Source organism: Hyperolius riggenbachi, chromosome 3 (assembly GCF_040937935.1).
Source record: "Hyperolius riggenbachi isolate aHypRig1 chromosome 3, aHypRig1.pri, whole genome shotgun sequence".
In the NCBI taxonomy this organism is placed as follows: Eukaryota; Metazoa; Chordata; class Amphibia; order Anura; family Hyperoliidae; genus Hyperolius; species Hyperolius riggenbachi.
Genome location: NC_090648.1, coordinates 77,292,991 through 77,317,588, shown reverse-complemented (window position 1 = coordinate 77,317,588; position 24,598 = coordinate 77,292,991). Strand labels below are relative to the sequence as shown.

Sequence of the window (24,598 nt, the reverse complement as noted above, 5' to 3'; positions counted from 1 at the left end):
CAGAGTTGCAAAAGGGGCTTGGAGCAACTGAAAATCTGACTTTGGACATTGCCTTTCTTGTCACCCGCCGAGAACTTTTGTAGATGGGGCGAAGAGAAAACAGACAGTATTACAGAGGGAGGACCTTTTTCTGGCCAACAGCCGTTCTTCCCCTGCACTAATAGGCCCCCAAGGAGAAGGCTTTTGTTGGGCTCCGGTACGCTCACCTGGGAAGCTTGATTCTGATGAGCGCACCTTAGCCAAAAGGCAGGACGTTCCCATACCGGGAGTCGAACCCGGGCCGCCTGGGTGAAAACCAGGAATCCTGACCGCTAGACCATATGGGAGGCGTTCGGTAAGAGCTGAATGCATCTGGGGGAAAAAGGAGCTCGAGAGCCAGAGGGGGGCATCAGCTCTGTCTAGACAGCAAACCATGAGCCAACTTACCTGGCGCGTGTGTGGCACAGTGGCAAAAGCACTGCCTTGTTAGCGCAGTAGGTAGCGTGTCAGTCTCATAATCTGAAGGTCGTGAGTTCAATCCTCACACGGGGCACTGTCCTCATGCTTGGACAGCCTTTTGGTTAGGGCAAGTCCACCCTATAAGCGTACAAGCCTATCACGGAGACTTTTGATCACTTTCCCACCCACTGAGATACCACTGAGAGTAGAGTCTGGACATCAGCGCTATCAGCAGCAGAGTTGCAAAAGGGGCTTGGAGCAACTGAAAATCTGACTTTGGACATTGCCTTTCTTGTCACCCGCCGAGAACTTTTGTAGATGGGGCGAAGAGAAAACAGCCAGTATTACAGAGAGAGGACCTTTTTCTGGCCAACAGCCGTTCTTCCCCTGCACTAATAGGCCCCCAAGGAGAAGGCTTTTGTTGGGCTCCGGTACGCTCACCTGGGAAGCTTGATTCTGATGAGCGCACCTTAGCCAAAAGGCAGGACATTCCCATACCGGGAGTCGAACCCGGGCCGCCTGGGTGAAAACCAGGAATCCTGACCGCTAGACCATATGGGAGGCGTTCGGTAAGAGCTGAATGCATCTGGGGGAAAAAGGAGCTCGAGAGCCAGAGGGGGGCATCAGCTCTGTCTAGACAGCAAACCATGAGCCAACTTACCTGGCGCATGTGCGGCACAGTGGCAAAAGCACTGCCTCGTTAGCGCAGTAGGTAGCGCGTCAGTCTCATAATCAGAAGGTCGTGAGTTCAATCCTCACACGGGGCACTGTCCTCATGCTTGGACAGCCTTTTGGTTAGGGCAAGTCCACCCTATAAGCGTACAAGCCTATCGCGGAGACTTTTGATCACTTTCCCACCCACTGAGATACCACTGAGAGTAGAGTCTGGACATCAGCGCTATCAGCAGCAGAGTTGCAAAAGGGGCTTGGAGCAACTGAAAATCTGACTTTGGACATTGCCTTTCTTGTCACCCGCCGAGAACTTTTGTAGATGGGGCGAAGAGAAAACAGCCAGTATTACAGAGGGAGGACCTTTTTCTGGCCAACAGCCGTTCTTCCCCTGCACTAATAGGCCCCCAAGGAGAAGGCTTTTGTTGGGCTCCGGTACGCTCACCTGGGAAGCTTGATTCTGATGAGCGCACCTTAGCCAAAAGGCAGGACGTTCCCATAACGGGAGTCGAACCCGGGCCGCCTGGGTGAAAACCAGGAATCCTGACCGCTAGACCATATGGGAGGCGTTCGGTAAGAGCTGAATGCATCTGGGGGAAAAAGGAGCTCGAGAGCCAGAGGGGGGCATCAGCTCTGTCTAGACAGCAAACCATGAGCCAACTTACCTGGCGCGTGTGCGGCACAGTGGCAAAAGCACTGCCTCGTTAGCGCAGTAGGTAGCGCGTCAGTCTCATAATCTGAAGGTCGTGAGTTCAATCCTCACACGGGGCACTGTCCTCATGCTTGGACAACCTTTTGGTTAGGGCAAGTCCACCCTATAAGCGTACAAGCCTATCGCGGAGACTTTTGATCACTTTCCCACCCACTGAGATACCACTGAGAGTAGAGTCTGGACATCAGCGCTATCAGCAGCAGAGTTGCAAAAGGGGCTTGGAGCAACTGAAAATCTGACTTTGGACATTGCCTTTCTTGTCACCCGCCGAGAACTTTTGTAGATGGGGTGAAGAGAAAACAGCCGTTCTTCCCCTGCACTAATAGGCCCCCAAGGAGAAGGCTTTTGTTGGGCTCCGGTACGCTCACCTGGGAAGCTTGATTCTGATGAGCGCACCTTAGCCAAAAGGCAGGACGTTCCCGTACCGGGAGTCGACCCCGGGCCGCCTGGGTGAAAACCAGGAATCCTGACCGCTAGACCATATGGGAGGCGTTCGGTAAGAGCTGAATGCATCTGGGGGAAAAAGGAGCTCGAGAGCCAGAGGGGGGGCATCAGCTCTGTCTAGACAGCAAACCATGAGCCAACTTACCTGGCGCGTGTGCGGCACAGTGGCAAAAGCACTGCCTCGTTAGCGCAGTAGGTAGCGCGTCAGTCTCATAATCTGAAGGTCGTGAGTTCAATCCTCACACGGGGCACTGTCCTCATGCTTGGACAGCCTTTTGGTTAGGGCAAGTCCACCCTATAAGCGTACAAGCCTATCGCGGAGACTTTTGATCACTTTCCCACCCACTGAGATACCACTGAGAGTAGAGTCTGGACATCAGCGCTATCAGCAGCAGAGTTGCAAAAGGGGCTTGGAGCAACTGAAAATCTGACTTTGGACATTGCCTTTCTTGTCACCCGCCGAGAACTTTTGTAGATGGGGCGAAGAGAAAACAGCCAGTATTACAGAGAGAGGACCTTTTTCTGGCCAACAGCCGTTCTTCCCCTGCACTAATAGGCCCCCAAGGAGAAGGCTTTTGTTGGGCTCCGGTACGCTCACCTGGGAAGCTTGATTCTGATGAGCGCACCTTAGCCAAAAGGCAGGACGTTCCCGTACCGGGAGTCGAACCCGGGCCGCCTGGGTGAAAACCAGGAATCCTGACTGCTAGACCATATGGGAGGCGTTCGGTAAGAGCTGAATGCATCTGGGGGAAAAAGGAGCTCGAGAGCCAGAGGGGGGCATCAGCTCTGTCTAGACAGCAAACCATGAGCCAACTTACCTGGCGCGTGTGCGGCACAGTGGCAAAAGCACTGCCTCGTTAGCGCAGTAGGTAGCGCGTCAGTCTCATAATCTGAAGGTCGTGAGTTCAATCCTCACACGGGGCACTGTCCTCATGCTTGGACAGCCTTTTGGTTAGGGCAAGTCCACCCTATAAGCGTACAAGCCTATCGCGGAGACTTTTGATCACTTTCCCACCCACTGAGATACCACTGAGAGTAGAGTCTGGACATCAGCGCTATCAGCAGCAGAGTTGCAAAAGGGGCTTGGAGCAACTGAAAATCTGACTTTGGACATTGCCTTTCTTGTCACCCGCCGAGAACTTTTGTAGATGGGGCGAAGAGAAAACAGCCAGTATTACAGAGGGAGGACCTTTTTCTGGCCAACAGCCGTTCTTCCCCTGCACTAATAGGCCCCCAAGGAGAAGGCTTTTGTTGGGCTCCGGTACGCTCACCTGGGAAGCTTGATTCTGATGAGCGCACCTTAGCCAAAAGGCAGGACGTTCCCATACCGGGAGTCGAACCCGGGCCGCCTGGGTGAAAACCAGGAATCCTGACCGCTTGACCATATGGGAGGCGTTCGGTAAGAGCTGAATGCATCTGGGGGAAAAAGGAGCTCGAGAGCCAGAGGGGGGCATCAGCTCTGTCTAGACAGCAAACCATGAGCCAACTTACCTGGCGCGTGTGCGGCACAGTGGCAAAAGCACTGCCTCGTTAGCGCAGTAGGTAGCGTGTCAGTCTCATAATCTGAAGATCGTGAGTTCAATCCTCACACGGGGCACTGTCCTCATGCTTGGACAGCCTTTTGGTTAGGGCAAGTCCACCCTATAAGCGTACAAGCCTATCGCGGAGACTTTTGATCACTTTCCCACCCACTGAGATACCACTGAGAGTAGAGTCTGGATATCAGCGCTATCAGCAGCAGAGTTGCAAAAGGGGCTTGGAGCAACTGAAAATCTGACTTTGGACATTGCCTTTCTTGTCACCCGCCGAGAACTTTTGTAGATGGGGCGAAGAGAAAACAGCCAGTATTACAGAGAGAGGACCTTTTTCTGGCCAACAGCCGTTCTTCCCCTGCACTAATAGGCCCCCAAGGAGAAGGCTTTTGTTGGGCTCCGGTACGCTCACCTGGGAAGCTTGATTCTGATGAGCGCACCTTAGCCAAAAGGCCGGACATTCCCATACCGGGAGTCGAACCCGGGCCGCCTGGGTGAAAACCAGGAATCCTGACCGCTAGACCATATGGGAGGCGTTCGGTAAGAGCTGAATGCATCTGGGGGAAAAAGGAGCTCGAGAGCCAGAGGGGGGCATCAGCTCTGTCTAGACAGCAAACCATGAGCCAACTTACCTGGCGCATGTGCGGCACAGTGGCAAAAGCACTGCCTCGTTAGCGCAGTAGGTAGCGCGTCAGTCTCATAATCTGAAGGTCGTGAGTTCAATCCTCACACGGGGCACTGTCCTCATGCTTGGACAGCCTTTTGGTTAGGGCAAGTCCACCCTATAAGCGTACAAGCCTATCGCGGAGACTTTTGATCACTTTCCCACCCACTGAGATACCACTGAGAGTAGAGTCTGGACATCAGCGCTATCAGCAGCAGAGTTGCAAAAGGGGCTTGGAGCAACTGAAAATCTGACTTTGGACATTGCCTTTCTTGTCACCCGCCGAGAACTTTTGTAGATGGGGCGAAGAGAAAACAGCCAGTATTACAGAGGGAGGACCTTTTTCTGGCCAACAGCCGTTCTTCCCCTGCACTAATAGGCCCCCAAGGAGAAGGCTTTTGTTGGGCTCCGGTACGCTCACCTGGGAAGCTTGATTCTGATGAGCGCACCTTAGTCAAAAGGCAGGACGTTCCCGTACCGGGAGTCAAACCCGGGCCGCCTGGGTGAAAACCAGGAATCCTGACCGCTAGACCATATGGGAGGCGTTCGGTAAGAGCTGAATGCATCTGGGGGAAAAAGGAGCTCGAGAGCCAGAGGGGGGCATCAGCTCTGTCTAGACAGCAAACCATGAGCCAACTTACCTGGCGCGTGTGCGGCACAGTGGTAAAAGCACTGCCTCGTTAGCGCAGTAGGTAGCGTGTCAGTCTCATAATCTGAAGGTCGTGAGTTCAATCCTCACACGGGGCACTGTCCTCATGCTTGGACAGCCTTTTGGTTAGGGCAAGTCCACCCTATAAGCGTACAAGCCTATCGCGGAGACTTTTGATCACTTTCCCACCCACTGAGATACCACTGAGAGTAGAGTCTGGACATCAGCGCTATCAGCAGCAGAGTTGCAAAAGGGGCTTGGAGCAACTGAAAATCTGACTTTGGACATTGCCTTTCTTGTCACCCGCCGAGAACTTTTGTAGATGGGGTGAAGAGAAAACAGCCAGTATTACAGAGGGAGGACCTTTTTCTGGCCAACAGCCGTTCTTCCCCTGCACTAATAGGCCCCCAAGGAGAAGGCTTTTGTTGGGCTCCGGTACGCTCACCTGGGAAGCTTGATTCTGATGAGCGCACCTTAGCCAAAAGGCAGGACGTTCCCGTACCGGGAGTCGAACCCGGGCCGCCTGGGTGAAAACCAGGAATCCTGACCGCTAGACCATATGGGAGGCGTTCGGTAAGAGCTGAATGCATCTGGGGGAAAAAGGAGCTCGAGAGCCAGAGGGGGGCATCAGCTCTGTCTAGACAGCAAACCATGAGCCAACTTACCTGGCGCGTGTGCGGCACAGTGGCAAAAGCACTGCCTCGTTAGCGCAGTAGGTAGCGCGTCAGTCTCATAATCTGAAGGTCGTGAGTTCAATCCTCACACGGGGCACTGTCCTCATGCTTGGACAGCCTTTTGGTTAGGGCAAGTCCACCCTATAAGCGTACAAGCCTATCGCGGAGACTTTTGATCACTTTCCCACCCACTGAGATACCACTGAGAGTAGAGTCTGGACATCAGCGCTATCAGCAGCAGAGTTGCAAAAGGGGCTTGGAGCAACTGAAAATCTGACTTTGGACATTGCCTTTCTTGTCACCCGCCGAGAACTTTTGTAGATGGGGCGAAGAGAAAACAGACAGTATTACAGAGGGAGGACCTTTTTCTGGCCAACAGCCGTTCTTCCCCTGCACTAATAGGCCCCCAAGGAGAAGGCTTTTGTTGGGCTCCGGTACGCTCACCTGGGAAGCTTGATTCTGATGAGCGCACCTTAGCCAAAAGGCAGGACGTTCCCATACCGGGAGTCGAACCCGGGCCGCCTGGGTGAAAACCAGGAATCCTGACCGCTAGACCATATGGGAGGCGTTCGGTAAGAGCTGAATGCATCTGGGGGAAAAAGGAGCTCGAGAGCCAGAGGGGGGCATCAGCTCTGTCTAGACAGCAAACCATGAGCCAACTTACCTGGCACGTGTGCGGCACAGTGGCAAAAGCACTGCCTCGTTAGCGCAGTAGGTAGCGCGTCAGTCTCATAATCTGAAGGTCGTGAGTTCAATCCTCACACGGGGCACTGTCCTCATGCTTGGACAGCCTTTTGGTTAGGGCAAGTCCACCCTATAAGCGTACAAGCCTATCGCGGAGACTTTTGATCACTTTCCCACCCACTGAGATACCACTGAGAGTAGAGTCTGGACATCAGCGCTATCAGCAGCAGAGTTGCAAAAGGGGCTTGGAGCAACTGAAAATCTGACTTTGGACATTGCCTTTCTTGTCACCCGCCGAGAACTTTTGTAGATGGGGCGAAGAGAAAACAGACAGTATTACAGAGGGAGGACCTTTTTCTGGCCAACAGCCGTTCTTCCCCTGCACTAATAGGCCCCCAAGGAGAAGGCTTTTGTTGGGCTTCGGTACGCTCACCTGGGAAGCTTGATTCTGATGAGCGCACCTTAGCCAAAAGGCAGGACGTTCCCATACCGGGAGTCGAACCCGGGCCGCCTGGGTGAAAACCAGGAATCCTGACCGCTAGACCATATGGGAGGCGTTCGGTAAGAGCTGAATGCATCTGGGGGAAAAAGGAGCTCGAGAGCCAGAGGGGGGCATCAGCTCTGTCTAGACAGCAAACCATGAGCCAACTTACCTGGCGCGTGTGCGGCACAGTGGCAAAAGCACTGCCTCGTTAGCGCAGTAGGTAGCGTGTCAGTCTCATAATCTGAAGGTCGTGAGTTCAATCCTCACACGGGGCACTGTCCTCATGCTTGGACAGCCTTTTGGTTAGGGCAAGTCCACCCTATAAGCGTACAAGCCTATCGCGGAGACTTTTGATCACTTTCCCACCCACTGAGATACCACTGAGAGTAGAGTCTGGACATCAGCGCTATCAGCAGCAGAGTTGCAAAAGGGGCTTGGAGCAACTGAAAATCTGACTTTGGACATTGCCTTTCTTGTCACCCGCCGAGAACTTTTGTAGATGGGGCGAAGAGAAAACAGCCAGTATTACAGAGGGAGGACCTTTTTCTGGCCAACAGCCGTTCTTCCCCTGCACTAATAGGCCCCCAAGGAGAAGGCTTTTGTTGGGCTCCGGTACGCTCACCTGGGAAGCTTGATTCTGATGAGCGCACCTTAGCCAAAAGGCAGGACGTTCCCATACCGGGAGTCGAACCCGGGCCGCCTGGGTGAAAACCAGGAATCCTGACCGCTAGACCATATGGGAGGCATTCGGTAAGAGCTGAATGCATCTGGGAGAAAAAGGAGCTCGAGAGCCAGAGGGGGGCATCAGCTCTGTCTAGACAGCAAACCATGAGCCAACTTACCTGGCACGTGTGCGGCACAGTGGCAAAAGCACTGCCTCGTTAGCGCAGTAGGTAGCGCATCAGTCTCATAATCTGAAGGTCGTGAGGTCAATCCTCACACGGGGCACTGTCCTCATGCTTGGACAGCCTTTTGGTTAGGGCAAGTCCACCCTATAAGCGTACAAGCCTATCGCGGAGACTTTTGATCACTTTCCCACCCACTGAGATACCACTGAGAGTAGAGTCTGGACATCAGCGCTATCAGCAGCAGAGTTGCAAAAGGGGCTTGGAGCAACTGAAAATCTGACTTTGGACATTGCCTTTCTTGTCACCCGCCGAGAACTTTTGTAGATGGGGCGAAGAGAAAACAGCCAGTATTACAGAGGGAGGACCTTTTTCTGGCCAACAGCCGTTCTTCCCCTGCACTAATAGGCCCCCAAGGAGAAGGCTTTTGTTGGGCTCCGGTACGCTCACCTGGGAAGCTTGATTCTGATGAGCGCACCTTAGCCAAAAGGCAGGACGTTCCCATACCGGGAGTCGAACCCGGGCCGCCTGGGTGAAAACCAGGAATCCTGACCGCTTGACCATATGGGAGGCGTTCGGTAAGAGCTGAATGCATCTGGGGGAAAAAGGAGCTCGAGAGCCAGAGGGGGGCATCAGCTCTGTCTAGACAGCAAACCATGAGCCAACTTACCTGGCGCGTGTGCGGCACAGTGGCAAAAGCACTGCCTCGTTAGCGCAGTAGGTAGCGCGTCAGTCTCATAATCTGAAGGTCGTGAGTTCAATCCTCACACGGGGCACTGTCCTCATGCTTGGACAGCCTTTTGGTTAGGGCAAGTCCACCCTATAAGCGTACAAGCCTATCGCGGAGACTTTTGATCACTTTCCCACCCACTGAGATACCACTGAGAGTAGAGTCTGGACATCAGCGCTATCAGCAGCAGAGTTGCAAAAGGGGCTTGGAGCAACTGAAAATCTGACTTTGGACATTGCCTTTCTTGTCACCCGCCGAGAACTTTTGTAGATGGGGCGAAGAGAAAACAGCCAGTATTACAGAGGGAGGACCTTTTTCTGGCCAACAGCCGTTCTTCCCCTGCACTAATAGGCCCCCAAGGAGAAGGCTTTTGTTGGGCTCCGGTACGCTCACCTGGGAAGCTTGATTCTGATGAGCGCACCTTAGCCAAAAGGCAGGACGTTCCCGTACCGGGAGTCGAACCCGGGCCGCCTGGGTGAAAACCAGGAATCCTGACCGCTAGACCATATGGGAGGCGTTCGGTAAGAGCTGAATGCATCTGGGGGAAAAAGGAGCTCGAGAGCCAGAGGGGGGCATCAGCTCTGTCTAGACAGCAAACCATGAGCCAACTTACCTGGCGCGTGTGCGGCACAGTGGCAAAAGCACTGCCTCGTTAGCGCAGTAGGTAGCGCGTCAGTCTCATAATCTGAAGGTCGTGAGTTCAATCCTCACACGGGGCACTGTCCTCATGCTTGGACAGCCTTTTGGTTAGGGCAAGACCACCCTATAAGCGTACAAGCCTATCGCGGAGACTTTTGATCACTTTCCCACCCACTGAGATACCACTGAGAGTAGAGTCTGGACATCAGCGCTATCAGCAGCAGAGTTGCAAAAGGGGCTTGGAGCAACTGAAAATCTGACTTTGGACATTGCCTTTCTTGTCACCCGCCGAGAACTTTTGTAGATGGGGCGAAGAGAAAACAGCCAGTATTACAGAGGGAGGACCTTTTTCTGGCCAACAGCCGTTCTTCCCCTGCACTAATAGGCCCCCAAGGAGAAGGCTTTTGTTGGGCTCCGGTACGCTCACCTGGGAAGCTTGATTCTGATGAGCGCACCTTAGCCAAAAGGCAGGACGTTCCCGTACCGGGAGTCGAACCCGGGCCGCCTGGGTGAAAACCAGGAATCCTGACCGCTTGACCATATGGGAGGCGTTCGGTAAGAGCTGAATGCATCTGGGGGAAAAAGGAGCTCGAGAGCCAGAGGGGGGCATCAGCTCTGTCTAGACAGCAAACCATGAGCCAACTTACCTGGCGCGTGTGCGGCACAGTGGCAAAAGCACTGCCTCGTTAGCGCAGTAGGTAGCGTGTCAGTCTCATAATCTGAAGGTCGTGAGTTCAATCCTCACACGGGGCACTGTCCTCATGCTTGGACAGCCTTTTGGTTAGGGCAAGTCCACCCTATAAGCGTACAAGCCTATCGCGGAGACTTTTGATCACTTTCCCACCCACTGAGATACCACTGAGAGTAGAGTCTGGATATCAGCGCTATCAGCAGCAGAGTTGCAAAAGGGGCTTGGAGCAACTGAAAATCTGACTTTGGACATTGCCTTTCTTGTCACCCGCCGAGAACTTTTGTAGATGGGGCGAAGAGAAAACAGCCAGTATTACAGAGAGAGGACCTTTTTCTGGCCAACAGCCGTTCTTCCCCTGCACTAATAGGCCCCCAAGGAGAAGGCTTTTGTTGGGCTCCGGTACGCTCACCTGGGAAGCTTGATTCTGATGAGCGCACCTTAGCCAAAAGGCAGGACGTTCCCATACCGGGAGTCGAACCCGGGCCGCCTGGGTGAAAACCAGGAATCCTGACCGCTAGACCATATGGGAGGCGTTCGGTAAGAGCTGAATGCATCTGGGGGAAAAAGGAGCTCGAGAGCCAGAGGGGGGCATCAGCTCTGTCTAGACAGCAAACCATGAGCCAACTTACCTGGCGCGTGTGTGGCACAGTGGCAAAAGCACTGCCTCGTTAGCGCAGTAGGTAGCGTGTCAGTCTCATAATCTGAAGGTCGTGAGTTCAATCCTCACACGGGGCACTGTCCTCATGCTTGGACAGCCTTTTGGTTAGGGCAAGTCCACCCTATAAGCGTACAAGCCTATCGCGGAGACTTTTGATCACTTTCCCACCCACTGAGATACCACTGAGAGTAGAGTCTGGACATCAGCGCTATCAGCAGCAGAGTTGCAAAAGGGGCTTGGAGCAACTGAAAATCTGACTTTGGACATTGCCTTTCTTGTCACCCGCCGAGAACTTTTGTAGATGGGGCGAAGAGAAAACAGCCAGTATTACAGAGGGAGGACCTTTTTCTGGCCAACAGCCGTTCTTCCCCTGCACTAATAGGCCCCCAAGGAGAAGGCTTTTGTTGGGCTCCGGTACGCTCACCTGGGAAGCTTGATTCTGATGAGCGCACCTTAGCCAAAAGGCAGGACGTTCCCATACCGGGAGTCGAACCCGGGCCGCCTGGGTGAAAACCAGGAATCCTGACCGCTAGACCATATGGGAGGCGTTCGGTAAGAGCTGAATGCATCTGGGGGAAAAAGGAGCTCGAGAGCCAGAGGGGGGCATCAGCTCTGTCTAGACAGCAAACCATGAGCCAACTTACCTGGCACGTGTGCGGCACAGTGGCAAAAGCACTGCCTCGTTAGCGCAGTAGGTAGCGTGTCAGTCTCATAATCTGAAGGTCGTGAGTTCAATCCTCACACGGGGCACTGTCCTCATGCTTGGACAGCCTTTTGGTTAGGGCAAGTCCACCCTATAAGCGTACAAGCCTATCGCGGAGACTTTTGATCACTTTCCCACCCACTGAGATACCACTGAGAGTAGAGTCTGGATATCAGCGCTATCAGCAGCAGAGTTGCAAAAGGGGCTTGGAGCAACTGAAAATCTGACTTTGGACATTGCCTTTCTTGTCACCCGCCGAGAACTTTTGTAGATGGGGCGAAGAGAAAACAGCCAGTATTACAGAGAGAGGACCTTTTTCTGGCCAACAGCCGTTCTTCCCCTGCACTAATAGGCCCCCAAGGAGAAGGCTTTTGTTGGGCTCCGGTACGCTCACCTGGGAAGCTTGATTCTGATGAGCGCACCTTAGCCAAAAGGCAGGACATTCCCATACCGGGAGTCGAACCCAGGCCGCCTGGGTGAAAACCAGGAATCCTGACCGCTAGACCATATGGGAGGCGTTCGGTAAGAGCTGAATGCATCTGGGGGAAAAAGGAGCTCGAGAGCCAGAGGGGGGCATCAGCTCTGTCTAGACAGCAAACCATGAGCCAACTTACCTGGCGCATGTGCGGCACAGTGGCAAAAGCACTGCCTCGTTAGCGCAGTAGGTAGCGCGTCAGTCTCATAATCTGAAGGTCGTGAGTTCAATCCTCACACGGGGCACTGTCCTCATGCTTGGACAGCCTTTTGGTTAGGGCAAGTCCACCCTATAAGCGTACAAGCCTATCGCGGAGACTTTTGATCACTTTCCCACCCACTGAGATACCACTGAGAGTAGAGTCTGGACATCAGCGCTATCAGCAGCAGAGTTGCAAAAGGGGCTTGGAGCAACTGAAAATCTGACTTTGGACATTGCCTTTCTTGTCACCCGCCGAGAACTTTTGTAGATGGGGCGAAGAGAAAACAGCCAGTATTACAGAGGGAGGACCTTTTTCTGGCCAACAGCCGTTCTTCCCCTGCACTAATAGGCCCCCAAGGAGAAGGCTTTTGTTGGGCTCCGGTACGCTCACCTGGGAAGCTTGATTCTGATTAGGGATGGTCGGAAATGCCAATTTCCGATTCCGCGGTAAATCCGCATTCCGCCATTGCCAAATACCGATTCCGCTTTCCGCTACCAATTTCCGCATTCCAATGCGGAATTTCCGCCGGAAATCGCGGAAATTCCGCCCGACTTTAACATCAATTTTCTCAAAAACTATAAGGTCTTTTTGAAAACTTTTTTTTGCATCCTGTTCAGGAGATTCTGCTTAATAAACCCTGAAAATTTGGTGTTTCTAGGACTTACGGGGGCTTTGCTATTAACCGCTAAATTCGGCGTATTTTTACTGTAATGTAAATGCAGAAAATAGGCAGATGCGGATTTTCTGCATTTTACATTACAGTAAAAATCCACCGACTTTAGCGGTTAATAGCAAAGCCCCCGTAAGTCCTAGAAACACCAAATTTTCAGGGTTTATTAAGCAGAATCTCCTGAACAAGATGCAAAAAAAAAGTTTTCAAAAAGACTTCATAGTTTTTGAGAAAATCAATGTTAAAGTCGGGCGGAATTTCCGCGATTTCCGGCGGAAATCCGCCTAACGCACTTGCATTAACGATTTCCGCATTCCGATGCGGAAATGCAATTTCCGATCGGAATTTCGGAAATTGCATTTCCGTGGAATCCGAATGAGCATCCCTAATTCTGATGAGCGCACCTTAGCCAAAAGGCAGGACGTTCCCATACCGGGAGTCGAACCCGGGCCGCCTGGGTGAAAACCAGGAATCCTGACCGCTAGACCATATGGGAGGCGTTCGGTAAGAGCTGAATGCATCTGGGGGAAAAAGGAGCTCGAGAGCCAGAGGGGGGCATCAGCTCTGTCTAGACAGCAAACCATGAGCCAACTTACCTGGCGCGTGTGCGGCACAGTGGCAAAAGCACTGCCTCGTTAGCGCAGTAGGTAGCGTGTCAGTCTCATAATCTGAAGGTCGTGAGTTAAATCCTCACACGGGGCACTGTCCTCATGCTTGGACAGCCTTTTGGTTAGGGCAAGTCCACCCTATAAGCGTACAAGCCTATCGCGGAGACTTTTGATCACTTTCCCACCCACTGAGATACCACTGAGAGTAGAGTCTGGACATCAGCGCTATCAGCAGCAGAGTTGCAAAAGGGGCTTGGAGCAACTGAAAATCTGACTTTGGACATTGCCTTTCTTGTCACCCGCCGAGAACTTTTGTAGATGGGGCGAAGAGAAAACAGCCAGTATTACAGAGGGAGGACCTTTTTCTGGCCAACAGCCGTTCTTCCCCTGCACTAATAGGCCCCCAAGGAGAAGGCTTTTGTTGGGCTCCGGTACGCTCACCTGGGAAGCTTGATTCTGATGAGCGCACCTTAGCCAAAAGGCAGGACGTTCCCATACCGGGAGTCGAACCCGGGCCGCCTGGGTGAAAACCAGGAATCCTGACCGCTTGACCATATGGGAGGCGTTCGGTAAGAGCTGAATGCATCTGGGGGAAAAAGGAGCTCGAGAGCCAGAGGGGGGCATCAGCTCTGTCTAGACAGCAAACCATGAGCCAACTTACCTGGCGCGTGTGCGGCACAGTGGCAAAAGCACTGCCTCGTTAGCGCAGTAGGTAGCGTGTCAGTCTCATAATCTGAAGGTCGTGAGTTCAATCCTCACACGGGGCACTGTCCTCATGCTAGGACAGCCTTTTGGTTAGGGCAAGTCCACCCTATAAGCGTACAAGCCTATCGCGGAGACTTTTGATCACTTTCCCACCCACTGAGATACCACTGAGAGTAGAGTCTGGACATCAGCGCTATCAGCAGCAGAGTTGCAAAAGGGGCTTGGAGCAACTGAAAATCTGACTTTGGACATTGCCTTTCTTGTCACCCGCCGAGAACTTTTGTAGATGGGGCGAAGAGAAAACAGCCAGTATTACAGAGAGAGGACCTTTTTCTGGCCAACAGCCGTTCTTCCCCTGCACTAATAGGCCCCCAAGGAGAAGGCTTTTGTTGGGCTCCGGTACGCTCACCTGGGAAGCTTGATTCTGATGAGCGCACCTTAGCCAAAAGGCAGGACATTCCCGTACCGGGAGTCGAACCCAGGCCACCTGGGTGAAAACCAGGAATCCTGACCGCTAGACCATATGGGAGGCGTTCGGTAAGAGCTGAATGCATCTGGGGGAAAAAGGAGCTCGAGAGCCAGAGGGGGGCATCAGCTCTGTCTAGACAGCAAACCATGAGCCAACTTACCTGGCGCATGTGCGGCACAGTGGCAAAAGCACTGCCTCGTTAGCGCAGTAGGTAGCGCGTCAGTCTTGTAATCTGAAGGTCGTGAGTTCAATCCTCACACGGGGCACTGTCCTCATGCTTGGACAGCCTTTTGGTTAGGGCAAGTCCACCCTATAAGCGTACAAGCCTATCGCGGAGACTTTTGATCACTTTCCCACCCACTGAGATACCACTGAGAGTAGAGTCTGGACATCAGCGCTATCAGCAGCAGAGTTGCAAAAGGGGCTTGGAGCAACTGAAAATCTGACTTTGGACATTGCCTTTCTTGTCACCCGCCGAGAACTTTTGTAGATGGGGCGAAGAGAAAACAGCCAGTATTACAGAGGGAGGACCTTTTTCTGGCCAACAGCCGTTCTTCCCCTGCACTAATAGGCCCCCAAGGAGAAGGCTTTTGTTGGGCTCCGGTACGCTCACCTGGGAAGCTTGATTCTGATGAGCGCACCTTAGCCAAAAGGCAGGACGTTCCCGTACCGGGAGTCGAACCCGGGCCGCCTGGGTGAAAACCAGGAATCCTGACTGCTAGACCATATGGGAGGCGTTCGGTAAGAGCTGAATGCATCTGGGGGAAAAAGGAGCTCGAGAGCCAGAGGGGGGCATCAGCTCTGTCTAGACAGCAAACCATGAGACAACTTACCTGGCGCGTGTGCGGCACAGTGGCAAAAGCACTGCCTCGTTAGCGCAGTAGGTAGCGCGTCAGTCTCATAATCTGAAGGTCGTGAGTTCAATCCTCACACGGGGCACTGTCCTCATGCTTGGACAGCCTTTTGGTTAGGGCAAGTCCACCCTATAAGCGTACAAGCCTATCGCGGAGACTTTTGATCACTTTCCCACCCACTGAGATACCACTGAGAGTAGAGTCTGGACATCAGCGCTATCAGCAGCAGAGTTGCAAAAGGGGCTTGGAGCAACTGAAAATCTGACTTTGGACATTGCCTTTCTTGTCACCCGCCGAGAACTTTTGTAGATGGGGCGAAGAGAAAACAGCCAGTATTACAGAGGGAGGACCTTTTTCTGGCCAACAGCCGTTCTTCCCCTGCACTAATAGGCCCCCAAGGAGAAGGCTTTTGTTGGGCTCCGGTACGCTCACCTGGGAAGCTTGATTCTGATGAGCGCACCTTAGCCAAAAGGCAGGACGTTCCCATACCGGGAGTCGAACCCGGGCCGCCTGGGTGAAAACCAGGAATCCTGACCGCTTGACCATATGGGAGGCGTTCGGTAAGAGCTGAATGCATCTGGGGGAAAAAGGAGCTCGAGAGCCAGAGGGGGGGCATCAGCTCTGTCTAGACAGCAAACCATGAGCCAACTTACCTGGCGCGTGTGCGGCACAGTGGCAAAAGCACTGCCTCGTTAGCGCAGTAGGTAGCGTGTCAGTCTCATAATCTGAAGGTCGTGAGTTCAATCCTCACACGGGGCACTGTCCTCATGCTTGGACAGCCTTTTGGTTAGGGCAAGTCCACCCTATAAGCGTACAAGCCTATCGCGGAGACTTTTGATCACTTTCCCACCCACTGAGATACCACTGAGAGTAGAGTCTGGACATCAGCGCTATCAGCAGCAGAGTTGCAAAAGGGGCTTGGAGCAACTGAAAATCTGACTTTGGACATTGCCTTTCTTGTCACCCGCCGAGAACTTTTGTAGATGGGGCGAAGAGAAAACAGCCAGTATTACAGAGGGAGGACCTTTTTCTGGCCAACAGCCGTTCTTCCCCTGCACTAATAGGCCCCCAAGGAGAAGGCTTTTGTTGGGCTCCGGTACGCTCACCTGGGAAGCTTGATTCTGATGAGCGCACCTTAGCCAAAAGGCAGGACGTTCCCATACCGGGAGTCGAACCCGGGCGGCCTGGGTGAAAACCAGGAATCCTGACTGCTTGACCATATGGGAGGCGTTCGGTAAGAGCTGAATGCATCTGGGGGAAAAAGGAGCTCGAGAGCCAGAGGGGGGCATCAGCTCTGTCTAGACAGCAAACCATGAGCCAACTTACCTGGCGCGTGTGCGGCACAGTGGCAAAAGCACTGCCTCGTTAGCGCAGTAGGTAGTGTGTCAGTCTCATAATCTGAAGGTCGTGAGTTCAATCCTCACACGGGGCACTGTCCTCATGCTTGGACAGCCTTTTGGTTAGGGCAAGTCCACCCTATAAGCGTACAAGCCTATCGCGGAGACTTTTGATCACTTTCCCACCCACTGAGATACCACTGAGAGTAGAGTCTGGACATCAGCGCTATCAGCAGCAGAGTTGCAAAAGGGGCTTGGAGCAACTGAAAATCTGACTTTGGACATTGCCTTTCTTGTCACCCGCCGAGAACTTTTGTAGATGGGGCGAAGAGAAAACAGCCAGTATTACAGAGAGAGGACCTTTTTCTGGCCAACAGCCGTTCTTCCCCTGCACTAATAGGCCCCCAAGGAGAAGGCTTTTGTTGGGCTCCGGTACGCTCACCTGGGAAGCTTGATTCTGATGAGCGCACCTTAGCCAAAAGGCAGGACATTCCCGTACCGGGAGTCGAACCCGGGCCACCTGGGTGAAAACCAGGAATCCTGACCGCTAGACCATATGGGAGGCGTTCGGTAAGAGCTGAATACATCTGGGGGAAAAAGGAGCTCGAGAGCCAGAGGGGGGCATCAGCTCTGTCTAGACAGCAAACCATGAGCCAACTTACCTGGCGCATGTGCGGCACAGTGGCAAAAGCACTGCATCGTTAGCGCAGTAGGTAGCGCGTCAGTCTTATAATCTGAAGGTCGTGAGTTCAATCCTCACACGGGGCACTGTCCTCATGCTTGGACAGCCTTTTGGTTAGGGCAAGTCCACCCTATAAGCGTACAAGCCTATCGCGGAGACTTTTGATCACTTTCCCACCCACTGAGATACCACTGAGAGTAGAGTCTGGACATCAGCGCTATCAGCAGCAGAGTTGCAAAAGGGGCTTGGAGCAACTGAAAATCTGACTTTGGACATTGCCTTTCTTGTCACCCGCCGAGAACTTTTGTAGATGGGGCGAAGAGAAAACAGCCAGTATTACAGAGGGAGGACCTTTTTCTGGCCAACAGCCGTTCTTCCCCTGCACTAATAGGCCCCCAAGGAGAAGGCTTTTGTTGGGCTCCGGTACGCTCACCTGGGAAGCTTGATTCTGATGAGCGCACCTTAGCCAAAAGGCAGGACGTTCCCGTACCGGGAGTCGAACCCGGGCCGCCTGGGTGAAAACCAGGAATCCTGACTGCTAGACCATATGGGAGGCATTCGGTAAGAGCTGAATGCATCTGGGGGAAAAAGGAGCTCGAGAGCCAGAGGGGGGCATCAGCTCTGTCTAGACAGCAAACCATGAGACAACTTACCTGGCGCGTGTGCGGCACAGTGGCAAAAGCACTGCCTCGTTAGCGCAGTAGGTAGCGCGTCAGTCTCATAATCTGAAGGTCGTGAGTTCAATCCTCACACGGGGCACTGTCCTCATGCTTGGACAGCCTTTTGGTTAGGGCAAGTCCACCCTATAAGCGTACAAGCCTATCGCGGAGACTTTTGATCACTTTCCCACCCACTGAGATACCACTGAGAGTAGAGTCTGGACATCAGCGCTATCAGCAGCAGAGTTGCAAAAGGGGCTTGGAGCAACTGAAAATCTGACTTTGGACATTGCCTTTCTTGTCACCCGCCGAGAACTTTTGTAGATGGGGCGAAGAGAAAACAGCCAGTATTACAGAGGGAGGACCTTTTTCTGGCCAACAGCCGTTCTTCCCCTGCACTAATAGGCCCCCAAGGAGAAGGCTTTTGTTGGGCTCCGGTACGCTCACCTGGGAAGCTTGATTCTGATGAGCGCACCTTAGCCAAAAGGCAGGACGTTCCCATACCGGGAGTCGAACCCGGGCCGCCTGGGTGAAAACCAGGAATCCTGACCGCTTGACCATATGGGAGGCGTTCGGTAAGAGCTGAATGCATCTGGGGGAAAAAGGAGCTCGAGAGCCAGAGGGGGGGCATCAGCTCTGTCTAGACAGCAAACCATGAGCCAACTTACCTGGCGCGTGTGCGGCACAGTGGCAAAAGCACTGCCTCGTTAGCGCAGTAGGTAGCGTGTCAGTCTCATAATCTGAAGGTCGTGAGTTCAATCCTCACACGGGGCACTGTCCTCATGCTTGGACAGCCTTTTGGTTAGGGCAAGTCCACCCTATAAGCGTACAAGCCTATCGCGGAGACTTTTGATCACTTTCCCACCCACTGAGATACCACTGAGAGTAGAGTCTGGACATCAGCGCTATCAGCAGCAGAGTTGCAAAAGGGGCTTGGAGCAACTGAAAATCTGACTTTGGACATTGCCTTTCTTGTCACCCGCCGAGAACTTTTGTAGATGGGGCGAAGAGAAAACAGCCAGTATTACAGAGGGAGGACCTTTTTCTGGCCAACAGCCGTTCTTCCCCTGCACTAATAGGCCCCCAAGGAGAAGGCTTTTGTTGGGCTCCGGTACGCTCACCTGGGAAGCTTGATTCTGATGAGCGCACCTTAGCCAAAAGGCAGGACGTTCCCATACCGGGAGTCGAACCCGGGCGGCCTGGGTGAAAACCAGGAATCCTGACTGCTTGACCATATGGGAGGCGTTCGGTAAGAGCTGAATGCATCTGGGGGAAAAAGGAGCTCGAGAGCCAGAGGGGGGCATCAGCTCTGTCTAGACAGCAAACCATGAGCCAACTTACCTGGCGCGTGTGCGGCACAGTGGCAAAAGCACTGCCTCGTTAGCGCAGTAGGTAGCGCGTCAGTCTCATAATCTGAAGGTCGTGAGTTCAATCCTCACACGGGGCACTGTCCTCATGCTTGGACAGCCTTTTGGTTAGGGCAAGTCCACCCTATAAGCGTACAAGCCTATCGCGGAGACTTTTGATCACTTTCCCACCCACTGAGATACCACTGAGAGTAGAGTCTGGACATCAGCGCTATCAGCAGCAGAGTTGCAAAAGGGGCTTGGAGCAACTGAAAATCTGACTTTGGACATTGCCTTTCTTGTCACCCGCCGAGAACTTTTGTAGATGGGGCGAAGAGAAAACAGCCAGTATTACAGAGGGAGGACCTTTTTCTGGCCAACAGCCGTTCTTCCCCTGCACTAATAGGCCCCCAAGGAGAAGGCTTTTGTTGGGCTCCGGTACGCTCACCTGGGAAGCTTGATTCTGATGAGCGCACCTTAGCCAAAAGGCAGGACGTTCCCATACCGGGAGTCGAACCCGGGCCGCCTGGGTGAAAACCAGGAATCCTGACCGCTTGACCATATGGGAGGCGTTTGGTAAGAGCTGAATGCATCTGGGGGGAAAAGGAGCTCGAGAGCCAGAGGGGGGGCATCAGCTCTGTCTAGACAGCAAACCATGAGCCAACTTACCTGGCGCGTGTGCGGCACAGTGGCAAAAGCACTGCCTCGTTAGCGCAGTAGGTAGCGTGTCAGTCTCATAATCTGAAGGTCGTGAGTTCAATCCTCACACGGGGCACTGTCCTCATGCTTGGACAGCCTTTTGGTTAGGGCAAGTCCACCCTATAAGCGTACAAGCCTATCGCGGAGACTTTTGATCACTTTCCCACCCACTGAGATACCACTGAGAGTAGAGTCTGGACATCAGCGCTATCAGCAGCAGAGTTGCAAAAGGGGCTTGGAGCAACTGAAAATCTGACTTTGGACATTGCCTTTCTTGTCACCCGCCGAGAACTTTTGTAGATGGGGCGAAGAGAAAACAGCCAGTATTACAGAGAGAGGACCTTTTTCTGGCCAACAGCCGTTCTTCCCCTGCACTAATAGGCCCCCAAGGAGAAGGCTTTTGTTGGGCTCCGGTACGCTCACCTGGGAAGCTTGATTCTGATGAGCGCACCTTAGCCAAAAGGCAGGACGTTCCCATACCGGGAGTCGAACCCGGGCCGCCTGGGTGAAAACCAGGAATCCTGACCGCTAGACCATATGGGAGGCGTTCGGTAAGAGCTGAATGCATCTGGGGGAAAAAGGAGCTCGAGAGCCAGAGGGGGGCATCAGCTCTGTCTAGACAGCAAACCATGAGCCAACTTACCTGGCGCATGTGCGGCGCATGTGCGGCACAGTGGCAAAAGCACTGCCTCGGTAGCGCAGTAGGTAGCGCGTCAGTCTCATAATCTGAAGGTCGTGAGTTCAATCCTCACACGGGGCACTGTCCTCATGCTTGGACAGCCTTTTGGTTAGGGCAAGTCCACCCTATAAGCGTACAAGCCTATCGCGGAGACTTTTGATCACTTTCCCACCCACTGAGATACCACTGAGAGTAGAGTCTGGACATCAGCGCTATCAGCAGCAGAGTTGCAAAAGGGGCTTGGAGCAACTGAAAATCTGACTTTGGACATTGCCTTTCTTGTCACCCGCCGAGAACTTTTGTAGATGGGGCGAAGAGAAAACAGCCAGTATTACAGAGGGAGGACCTTTTTCTGGCCAACAGCCGTTCTTCCCCTGCACTAATAGGCCCCCAAGGAGAAGGCTTTTGTTGGGCTCCGGTACGCTCACCTGGGAAGCTTGATTCTGATGAGCGCACCTTAGCCAAAAGGCAGGACGTTCCCGTACCGGGAGTCGAACCCGGGCCGCCTGGGTGAAAACCAGGAATCCTGACCGCTAGACCATATGGGAGGCGTTCGGTAAGAGCAGAATGCATCTGGGGGAAAAAGGAGCTCGAGAGCCAGAGGGGGGCATCAGCTCTGTCTAGACAGCAAACCATGAGCCAACTTACCTGGCGCGTGTGCGGCACAGTGGCAAAAGCACTGCCTCGTTAGCGCAGTAGGTAGCGCGTCAGTCTCATAATCTGAAGGTCGTGAGTTCAATCCTCACACGGGGCACTGTCCTCATGCTTGGACAGCCTTTTGGTTAGGGCAAGTCCACCCTATAAGCGTACAAGCCTATCGCGGAGACTTTTGATCACTTTCCCACCCACTGAGATACCACTGAGAGTAGAGTCTGGACATCAGCGCTATCAGCAGCAGAGTTGCAAAAGGGGCTTGGAGCAACTGAAAATCTGACTTTGGACATTGCCTTTCTTGTCACCCGCCGAGAACTTTTGTAGATGGGGCGAAGAGAAAACAGCCAGTATTACAGAGAGAGGACCTTTTTCTGGCCAACAGCCGTTCTTCCCCTGCACTAATAGGCCCCCAAGGAGAAGGCTTTTGTTGGGCTCCGGTACGCTCACCTGGGAAGCTTGATTCTGATTAGGGATGGTCGGAAATGCCAATTTCCGATTCCGCGGTAAATCCGCATTCCGCCATTGCCAAATACCGATTCCGCTTTCCGCTACCAATTTCCGCATTCCAATGCGGAATTTCCGCCGGAAATCGCGGAAATTCCGCCCGACTTTAACATCAATTTTCTCAAAAACTATAAGGTCTTTTTGAAAACTTTTTTTTGCATCCTGTTCAGGAGATTCTGCTTAATAAACCCTGAAAATTTGGTGTTTCTAGGACTTACGGGGGCTTTGCTATTAACCGCTAAAGTCGGCGGATTTTTACTGTAATGTAAATGCAGAAAATAGGCAGATGCGGATTTTCTGCATTTTACATTACAGTAAAAATCCACCGACTTTAGCGGTTAATAGCAAAGCCCCCGTAAGTCCTAGAAACACCAAATTTTCAGGGTTTATTAAGCAGAATCTCCTGAACAAGATGCAAAAAAAAAGTTTTCAAAAAGACTTCATAGTTTTTGAGAAAATCAATGTTAAAGTCGGGCGGAATTTCCGCGATTTCCGGCGGAAATCCGCCTAACGCACTTGCATTAACGATTTCCGCATTCCGATGCGGAAATGCAATTTCCGATCGGAATTTCGGAAATTGCATTTCCGTGGAATCCGAATGAGCATCCCTAATTCTGATGAGCGCACCTTAGCCAAAAGGCAGGACGTTCCCATACCGGGAGTCGAACCCGGGCCGCCTGGGTGAAAACCAGGAATCCTGACCGCTAGACCATATGGGAGGCGTTCGGTAAGAGCTGAATGCATCTGGGGGAAAAAGGAGCTCGAGAGCCAGAGGGGGGCATCAGCTCTGTCTAGACAGCAAACCATGAGCCAACTTACCTGGCGCGTGTGCGGCACAGTGGCAAAAGCACTGCCTCGTTAGCGCAGTAGGTAGCGCGTCAGTCTCATAATCTGAAGGTCGTGAGTTCAATCCTCACACGGGGCACTGTCCTCATGCTTGGACAGCCTTTTGGTTAGGGCAAGTCCACCCTATAAGCGTACAAGCCTATCGCGGAGACTTTTGATCACTTTCCCACCCACTGAGATACCACTGAGAGTAGAGTCTGGACATCAGCGCTATCAGCAGCAGAGTTGCAAAAGGGGCTTGGAGCAACTGAAAATCTGACTTTGGACATTGCCTTTCTTGTCACCCGCCGAGAACTTTTGTAGATGGGGCGAAGAGAAAACAGCCAGTATTACAGAGGGAGGACCTTTTTCTGGCCAACAGCCGTTCTTCCCCTGCACTAATAGGCCCCCAAGGAGAAGGCTTTTGTTGGGCTCCGGTACGCTCACCTGGGAAGCTTGATTCTGATGAGCGCACCTTAGCCAAAAGGCAGGACGTTCCCATACCGGGAGTCGAACCCGGGCCGCCTGGGTGAAAACCAGGAATCCTGACCGCTTGACCATATGGGAGGCGTTCGGTAAGAGCTGAATGCATCTGGGGGAAAAAGGAGCTCGAGAGCCAGAGGGGGGGCATCAGCTCTGTCTAGACAGCAAACCATGAGCCAACTTACCTGGCGCGTGTGCGGCACAGTGGCAAAAGCACTGCCTCGTTAGCGCAGTAGGTAGCGCGTCAGTCTCATAATCTGAAGGTCGTGAGTTCAATCCTCACACGGGGCACTGTCCTCATGCTTGGACAGCCTTTTGGTTAGGGCAAGTCCACCCTATAAGCGTACAAGCCTATCGCGGAGACTTTTGATCACTTTCCCACCCACTGAGATACCACTGAGAGTAGAGTCTGGACATCAGCGCTATCAGCAGCAGAGTTGCAAAAGGGGCTTGGAGCAACTGAAAATCTGACTTTGGACATTGCCTTTCTTGTCACCCGCCGAGAACTTTTGTAGATGGGGCGAAGAGAAAACAGCCAGTATTACAGAGAGAGGACCTTTTTCTGGCCAACAGCCGTTCTTCCCCTGCACTAATAGGCCCCCAAGGAGAAGGCTTTTGTTGGGCTCCGGTACGCTCACCTGGGAAGCTTGATTCTGATTAGGGATGGTCGGAAATGCCAATTTCCGATTCCGCGGTAAATCCGCATTCCGCCATTGCCAAATACCGATTCCGCTTTCCGCTACCAATTTCCGCATTCCAATGCAGAATTTCCGCCGGAAATCGCGGAAATTCCGCCCGACTTTAACATCAATTTTCTCAAAAACTATAAGGTCTTTTTGAAAACTTTTTTTTGCATCCTGTTCAGGAGATTCTGCTTAATAAACCCTGAAAATTTGGTGTTTCTAGGACTTACGGGGGCTTTGCTATTAACCGCTAAAGTCGGCGGATTTTTACTGTAATGTAAATGCAGAAAATAGGCAGATGCGGATTTTCTGCATTTTACATTACAGTAAAAATCCACCGACTTTAGCGGTTAATAGCAAAGCCCCCGTAAGTCCTAGAAACACCAAATTTTCAGGGTTTATTAAGCAGAATCTCCTGAACAAGATGCAAAAAAAAAGTTTTCAAAAAGACTTCATAGTTTTTGAGAAAATCAATGTTAAAGTCGGGCGGAATTTCCGCGATTTCCGGCGGAAATCCGCCTAACGCACTTGCATTAACGATTTCCGCATTCCGATGCGGAAATGCAATTTCCGATCGGAATTTCGGAAATTGCATTTCCGTGGAATCCGAATGAGCATCCCTAATTCTGATGAGCGCACCTTAGCCAAAAGGCAGGACGTTCCCATACCGGGAGTCGAACCCGGGCCGCCTGGGTGAAAACCAGGAATCCTGACCGCTAGACCATATGGGAGGCGTTCGGTAAGAGCTGAATGCATCTGGGGGAAAAAGGAGCTCGAGAGCCAGAGGGGGGCATCAGCTCTGTCTAGACAGCAAACCATGAGCCAACTTACCTGGCGCGTGTGCGGCA

The 24,598-nt window shown here is 52.7% G+C and overlaps 65 non-coding genes across 65 annotated transcripts; 33 read left to right on the top strand and 32 right to left on the bottom strand.

The window, feature by feature from the left end:
- Window positions 1–254: 254 nt before the first annotated feature.
- Window positions 255–326, bottom strand: TRNAE-UUC (transfer RNA glutamic acid (anticodon UUC)). Its single transcript has one exon. It is a non-coding gene; the product is annotated as a tRNA-Glu (tRNA).
- Window positions 327–459: 133 nt separating this feature from the next.
- TRNAM-CAU (transfer RNA methionine (anticodon CAU)) lies at window positions 460–532 on the top strand. The gene has a single exon. It is a non-coding gene; the product is annotated as a tRNA-Met (tRNA).
- A 395-nt stretch (window positions 533–927) lies between these two features.
- On the bottom strand, window positions 928–999 carry TRNAE-UUC (transfer RNA glutamic acid (anticodon UUC)). The gene has a single exon. It is a non-coding gene; the product is annotated as a tRNA-Glu (tRNA).
- A 133-nt stretch (window positions 1,000–1,132) lies between these two features.
- Window positions 1,133–1,205, top strand: TRNAM-CAU (transfer RNA methionine (anticodon CAU)). The gene has a single exon. It is a non-coding gene; the product is annotated as a tRNA-Met (tRNA).
- A 395-nt stretch (window positions 1,206–1,600) lies between these two features.
- TRNAE-UUC (transfer RNA glutamic acid (anticodon UUC)) lies at window positions 1,601–1,672 on the bottom strand. The gene has a single exon. It is a non-coding gene; the product is annotated as a tRNA-Glu (tRNA).
- A 133-nt stretch (window positions 1,673–1,805) lies between these two features.
- On the top strand, window positions 1,806–1,878 carry TRNAM-CAU (transfer RNA methionine (anticodon CAU)). Its single transcript has one exon. It is a non-coding gene; the product is annotated as a tRNA-Met (tRNA).
- Window positions 1,879–2,235: 357 nt separating this feature from the next.
- On the bottom strand, window positions 2,236–2,307 carry TRNAE-UUC (transfer RNA glutamic acid (anticodon UUC)). Its single transcript has one exon. It is a non-coding gene; the product is annotated as a tRNA-Glu (tRNA).
- Window positions 2,308–2,441: 134 nt separating this feature from the next.
- Window positions 2,442–2,514, top strand: TRNAM-CAU (transfer RNA methionine (anticodon CAU)). The gene has a single exon. It is a non-coding gene; the product is annotated as a tRNA-Met (tRNA).
- Window positions 2,515–2,909: 395 nt separating this feature from the next.
- TRNAE-UUC (transfer RNA glutamic acid (anticodon UUC)) lies at window positions 2,910–2,981 on the bottom strand. The gene has a single exon. It is a non-coding gene; the product is annotated as a tRNA-Glu (tRNA).
- A 133-nt stretch (window positions 2,982–3,114) lies between these two features.
- Window positions 3,115–3,187, top strand: TRNAM-CAU (transfer RNA methionine (anticodon CAU)). Its single transcript has one exon. It is a non-coding gene; the product is annotated as a tRNA-Met (tRNA).
- Window positions 3,188–3,582: 395 nt separating this feature from the next.
- Window positions 3,583–3,654, bottom strand: TRNAE-UUC (transfer RNA glutamic acid (anticodon UUC)). Its single transcript has one exon. It is a non-coding gene; the product is annotated as a tRNA-Glu (tRNA).
- A 133-nt stretch (window positions 3,655–3,787) lies between these two features.
- Window positions 3,788–3,860, top strand: TRNAM-CAU (transfer RNA methionine (anticodon CAU)). The gene has a single exon. It is a non-coding gene; the product is annotated as a tRNA-Met (tRNA).
- Window positions 3,861–4,255: 395 nt separating this feature from the next.
- On the bottom strand, window positions 4,256–4,327 carry TRNAE-UUC (transfer RNA glutamic acid (anticodon UUC)). The gene has a single exon. It is a non-coding gene; the product is annotated as a tRNA-Glu (tRNA).
- A 133-nt stretch (window positions 4,328–4,460) lies between these two features.
- TRNAM-CAU (transfer RNA methionine (anticodon CAU)) lies at window positions 4,461–4,533 on the top strand. The gene has a single exon. It is a non-coding gene; the product is annotated as a tRNA-Met (tRNA).
- Window positions 4,534–4,928: 395 nt separating this feature from the next.
- On the bottom strand, window positions 4,929–5,000 carry TRNAE-UUC (transfer RNA glutamic acid (anticodon UUC)). Its single transcript has one exon. It is a non-coding gene; the product is annotated as a tRNA-Glu (tRNA).
- A 133-nt stretch (window positions 5,001–5,133) lies between these two features.
- On the top strand, window positions 5,134–5,206 carry TRNAM-CAU (transfer RNA methionine (anticodon CAU)). Its single transcript has one exon. It is a non-coding gene; the product is annotated as a tRNA-Met (tRNA).
- A 395-nt stretch (window positions 5,207–5,601) lies between these two features.
- TRNAE-UUC (transfer RNA glutamic acid (anticodon UUC)) lies at window positions 5,602–5,673 on the bottom strand. Its single transcript has one exon. It is a non-coding gene; the product is annotated as a tRNA-Glu (tRNA).
- A 133-nt stretch (window positions 5,674–5,806) lies between these two features.
- TRNAM-CAU (transfer RNA methionine (anticodon CAU)) lies at window positions 5,807–5,879 on the top strand. Its single transcript has one exon. It is a non-coding gene; the product is annotated as a tRNA-Met (tRNA).
- A 395-nt stretch (window positions 5,880–6,274) lies between these two features.
- Window positions 6,275–6,346, bottom strand: TRNAE-UUC (transfer RNA glutamic acid (anticodon UUC)). Its single transcript has one exon. It is a non-coding gene; the product is annotated as a tRNA-Glu (tRNA).
- Window positions 6,347–6,479: 133 nt separating this feature from the next.
- Window positions 6,480–6,552, top strand: TRNAM-CAU (transfer RNA methionine (anticodon CAU)). The gene has a single exon. It is a non-coding gene; the product is annotated as a tRNA-Met (tRNA).
- A 395-nt stretch (window positions 6,553–6,947) lies between these two features.
- TRNAE-UUC (transfer RNA glutamic acid (anticodon UUC)) lies at window positions 6,948–7,019 on the bottom strand. The gene has a single exon. It is a non-coding gene; the product is annotated as a tRNA-Glu (tRNA).
- Window positions 7,020–7,152: 133 nt separating this feature from the next.
- Window positions 7,153–7,225, top strand: TRNAM-CAU (transfer RNA methionine (anticodon CAU)). The gene has a single exon. It is a non-coding gene; the product is annotated as a tRNA-Met (tRNA).
- Window positions 7,226–7,620: 395 nt separating this feature from the next.
- On the bottom strand, window positions 7,621–7,692 carry TRNAE-UUC (transfer RNA glutamic acid (anticodon UUC)). The gene has a single exon. It is a non-coding gene; the product is annotated as a tRNA-Glu (tRNA).
- A 133-nt stretch (window positions 7,693–7,825) lies between these two features.
- TRNAM-CAU (transfer RNA methionine (anticodon CAU)) lies at window positions 7,826–7,898 on the top strand. The gene has a single exon. It is a non-coding gene; the product is annotated as a tRNA-Met (tRNA).
- A 395-nt stretch (window positions 7,899–8,293) lies between these two features.
- On the bottom strand, window positions 8,294–8,365 carry TRNAE-UUC (transfer RNA glutamic acid (anticodon UUC)). Its single transcript has one exon. It is a non-coding gene; the product is annotated as a tRNA-Glu (tRNA).
- Window positions 8,366–8,498: 133 nt separating this feature from the next.
- On the top strand, window positions 8,499–8,571 carry TRNAM-CAU (transfer RNA methionine (anticodon CAU)). The gene has a single exon. It is a non-coding gene; the product is annotated as a tRNA-Met (tRNA).
- A 395-nt stretch (window positions 8,572–8,966) lies between these two features.
- TRNAE-UUC (transfer RNA glutamic acid (anticodon UUC)) lies at window positions 8,967–9,038 on the bottom strand. Its single transcript has one exon. It is a non-coding gene; the product is annotated as a tRNA-Glu (tRNA).
- A 133-nt stretch (window positions 9,039–9,171) lies between these two features.
- TRNAM-CAU (transfer RNA methionine (anticodon CAU)) lies at window positions 9,172–9,244 on the top strand. Its single transcript has one exon. It is a non-coding gene; the product is annotated as a tRNA-Met (tRNA).
- Window positions 9,245–9,639: 395 nt separating this feature from the next.
- On the bottom strand, window positions 9,640–9,711 carry TRNAE-UUC (transfer RNA glutamic acid (anticodon UUC)). Its single transcript has one exon. It is a non-coding gene; the product is annotated as a tRNA-Glu (tRNA).
- Window positions 9,712–9,844: 133 nt separating this feature from the next.
- On the top strand, window positions 9,845–9,917 carry TRNAM-CAU (transfer RNA methionine (anticodon CAU)). Its single transcript has one exon. It is a non-coding gene; the product is annotated as a tRNA-Met (tRNA).
- A 395-nt stretch (window positions 9,918–10,312) lies between these two features.
- On the bottom strand, window positions 10,313–10,384 carry TRNAE-UUC (transfer RNA glutamic acid (anticodon UUC)). The gene has a single exon. It is a non-coding gene; the product is annotated as a tRNA-Glu (tRNA).
- A 133-nt stretch (window positions 10,385–10,517) lies between these two features.
- TRNAM-CAU (transfer RNA methionine (anticodon CAU)) lies at window positions 10,518–10,590 on the top strand. Its single transcript has one exon. It is a non-coding gene; the product is annotated as a tRNA-Met (tRNA).
- A 395-nt stretch (window positions 10,591–10,985) lies between these two features.
- On the bottom strand, window positions 10,986–11,057 carry TRNAE-UUC (transfer RNA glutamic acid (anticodon UUC)). The gene has a single exon. It is a non-coding gene; the product is annotated as a tRNA-Glu (tRNA).
- Window positions 11,058–11,190: 133 nt separating this feature from the next.
- TRNAM-CAU (transfer RNA methionine (anticodon CAU)) lies at window positions 11,191–11,263 on the top strand. Its single transcript has one exon. It is a non-coding gene; the product is annotated as a tRNA-Met (tRNA).
- Window positions 11,264–11,658: 395 nt separating this feature from the next.
- On the bottom strand, window positions 11,659–11,730 carry TRNAE-UUC (transfer RNA glutamic acid (anticodon UUC)). The gene has a single exon. It is a non-coding gene; the product is annotated as a tRNA-Glu (tRNA).
- A 133-nt stretch (window positions 11,731–11,863) lies between these two features.
- On the top strand, window positions 11,864–11,936 carry TRNAM-CAU (transfer RNA methionine (anticodon CAU)). Its single transcript has one exon. It is a non-coding gene; the product is annotated as a tRNA-Met (tRNA).
- A 1,051-nt stretch (window positions 11,937–12,987) lies between these two features.
- Window positions 12,988–13,059, bottom strand: TRNAE-UUC (transfer RNA glutamic acid (anticodon UUC)). The gene has a single exon. It is a non-coding gene; the product is annotated as a tRNA-Glu (tRNA).
- A 133-nt stretch (window positions 13,060–13,192) lies between these two features.
- Window positions 13,193–13,265, top strand: TRNAM-CAU (transfer RNA methionine (anticodon CAU)). Its single transcript has one exon. It is a non-coding gene; the product is annotated as a tRNA-Met (tRNA).
- A 395-nt stretch (window positions 13,266–13,660) lies between these two features.
- TRNAE-UUC (transfer RNA glutamic acid (anticodon UUC)) lies at window positions 13,661–13,732 on the bottom strand. Its single transcript has one exon. It is a non-coding gene; the product is annotated as a tRNA-Glu (tRNA).
- A 133-nt stretch (window positions 13,733–13,865) lies between these two features.
- On the top strand, window positions 13,866–13,938 carry TRNAM-CAU (transfer RNA methionine (anticodon CAU)). The gene has a single exon. It is a non-coding gene; the product is annotated as a tRNA-Met (tRNA).
- Window positions 13,939–14,333: 395 nt separating this feature from the next.
- On the bottom strand, window positions 14,334–14,405 carry TRNAE-UUC (transfer RNA glutamic acid (anticodon UUC)). The gene has a single exon. It is a non-coding gene; the product is annotated as a tRNA-Glu (tRNA).
- A 133-nt stretch (window positions 14,406–14,538) lies between these two features.
- TRNAT-UGU (transfer RNA threonine (anticodon UGU)) lies at window positions 14,539–14,611 on the top strand. The gene has a single exon. It is a non-coding gene; the product is annotated as a tRNA-Thr (tRNA).
- A 395-nt stretch (window positions 14,612–15,006) lies between these two features.
- Window positions 15,007–15,078, bottom strand: TRNAE-UUC (transfer RNA glutamic acid (anticodon UUC)). The gene has a single exon. It is a non-coding gene; the product is annotated as a tRNA-Glu (tRNA).
- A 133-nt stretch (window positions 15,079–15,211) lies between these two features.
- Window positions 15,212–15,284, top strand: TRNAM-CAU (transfer RNA methionine (anticodon CAU)). Its single transcript has one exon. It is a non-coding gene; the product is annotated as a tRNA-Met (tRNA).
- Window positions 15,285–15,679: 395 nt separating this feature from the next.
- TRNAE-UUC (transfer RNA glutamic acid (anticodon UUC)) lies at window positions 15,680–15,751 on the bottom strand. Its single transcript has one exon. It is a non-coding gene; the product is annotated as a tRNA-Glu (tRNA).
- A 134-nt stretch (window positions 15,752–15,885) lies between these two features.
- TRNAM-CAU (transfer RNA methionine (anticodon CAU)) lies at window positions 15,886–15,958 on the top strand. Its single transcript has one exon. It is a non-coding gene; the product is annotated as a tRNA-Met (tRNA).
- A 600-nt stretch (window positions 15,959–16,558) lies between these two features.
- Window positions 16,559–16,631, top strand: TRNAM-CAU (transfer RNA methionine (anticodon CAU)). The gene has a single exon. It is a non-coding gene; the product is annotated as a tRNA-Met (tRNA).
- Window positions 16,632–17,026: 395 nt separating this feature from the next.
- Window positions 17,027–17,098, bottom strand: TRNAE-UUC (transfer RNA glutamic acid (anticodon UUC)). The gene has a single exon. It is a non-coding gene; the product is annotated as a tRNA-Glu (tRNA).
- Window positions 17,099–17,231: 133 nt separating this feature from the next.
- Window positions 17,232–17,304, top strand: TRNAI-UAU (transfer RNA isoleucine (anticodon UAU)). The gene has a single exon. It is a non-coding gene; the product is annotated as a tRNA-Ile (tRNA).
- Window positions 17,305–17,699: 395 nt separating this feature from the next.
- Window positions 17,700–17,771, bottom strand: TRNAE-UUC (transfer RNA glutamic acid (anticodon UUC)). Its single transcript has one exon. It is a non-coding gene; the product is annotated as a tRNA-Glu (tRNA).
- Window positions 17,772–17,904: 133 nt separating this feature from the next.
- Window positions 17,905–17,977, top strand: TRNAM-CAU (transfer RNA methionine (anticodon CAU)). The gene has a single exon. It is a non-coding gene; the product is annotated as a tRNA-Met (tRNA).
- Window positions 17,978–18,372: 395 nt separating this feature from the next.
- Window positions 18,373–18,444, bottom strand: TRNAE-UUC (transfer RNA glutamic acid (anticodon UUC)). The gene has a single exon. It is a non-coding gene; the product is annotated as a tRNA-Glu (tRNA).
- A 134-nt stretch (window positions 18,445–18,578) lies between these two features.
- Window positions 18,579–18,651, top strand: TRNAM-CAU (transfer RNA methionine (anticodon CAU)). The gene has a single exon. It is a non-coding gene; the product is annotated as a tRNA-Met (tRNA).
- A 600-nt stretch (window positions 18,652–19,251) lies between these two features.
- On the top strand, window positions 19,252–19,324 carry TRNAM-CAU (transfer RNA methionine (anticodon CAU)). Its single transcript has one exon. It is a non-coding gene; the product is annotated as a tRNA-Met (tRNA).
- Window positions 19,325–19,719: 395 nt separating this feature from the next.
- Window positions 19,720–19,791, bottom strand: TRNAE-UUC (transfer RNA glutamic acid (anticodon UUC)). The gene has a single exon. It is a non-coding gene; the product is annotated as a tRNA-Glu (tRNA).
- A 134-nt stretch (window positions 19,792–19,925) lies between these two features.
- On the top strand, window positions 19,926–19,998 carry TRNAM-CAU (transfer RNA methionine (anticodon CAU)). The gene has a single exon. It is a non-coding gene; the product is annotated as a tRNA-Met (tRNA).
- Window positions 19,999–20,393: 395 nt separating this feature from the next.
- TRNAE-UUC (transfer RNA glutamic acid (anticodon UUC)) lies at window positions 20,394–20,465 on the bottom strand. Its single transcript has one exon. It is a non-coding gene; the product is annotated as a tRNA-Glu (tRNA).
- A 144-nt stretch (window positions 20,466–20,609) lies between these two features.
- TRNAM-CAU (transfer RNA methionine (anticodon CAU)) lies at window positions 20,610–20,682 on the top strand. Its single transcript has one exon. It is a non-coding gene; the product is annotated as a tRNA-Met (tRNA).
- A 395-nt stretch (window positions 20,683–21,077) lies between these two features.
- Window positions 21,078–21,149, bottom strand: TRNAE-UUC (transfer RNA glutamic acid (anticodon UUC)). Its single transcript has one exon. It is a non-coding gene; the product is annotated as a tRNA-Glu (tRNA).
- A 133-nt stretch (window positions 21,150–21,282) lies between these two features.
- TRNAM-CAU (transfer RNA methionine (anticodon CAU)) lies at window positions 21,283–21,355 on the top strand. The gene has a single exon. It is a non-coding gene; the product is annotated as a tRNA-Met (tRNA).
- Window positions 21,356–22,406: 1,051 nt separating this feature from the next.
- TRNAE-UUC (transfer RNA glutamic acid (anticodon UUC)) lies at window positions 22,407–22,478 on the bottom strand. Its single transcript has one exon. It is a non-coding gene; the product is annotated as a tRNA-Glu (tRNA).
- Window positions 22,479–22,611: 133 nt separating this feature from the next.
- Window positions 22,612–22,684, top strand: TRNAM-CAU (transfer RNA methionine (anticodon CAU)). The gene has a single exon. It is a non-coding gene; the product is annotated as a tRNA-Met (tRNA).
- A 395-nt stretch (window positions 22,685–23,079) lies between these two features.
- TRNAE-UUC (transfer RNA glutamic acid (anticodon UUC)) lies at window positions 23,080–23,151 on the bottom strand. The gene has a single exon. It is a non-coding gene; the product is annotated as a tRNA-Glu (tRNA).
- A 134-nt stretch (window positions 23,152–23,285) lies between these two features.
- Window positions 23,286–23,358, top strand: TRNAM-CAU (transfer RNA methionine (anticodon CAU)). Its single transcript has one exon. It is a non-coding gene; the product is annotated as a tRNA-Met (tRNA).
- Window positions 23,359–24,409: 1,051 nt separating this feature from the next.
- TRNAE-UUC (transfer RNA glutamic acid (anticodon UUC)) lies at window positions 24,410–24,481 on the bottom strand. The gene has a single exon. It is a non-coding gene; the product is annotated as a tRNA-Glu (tRNA).
- Between the last annotated feature and the right edge of the window lie 117 nt (window positions 24,482–24,598).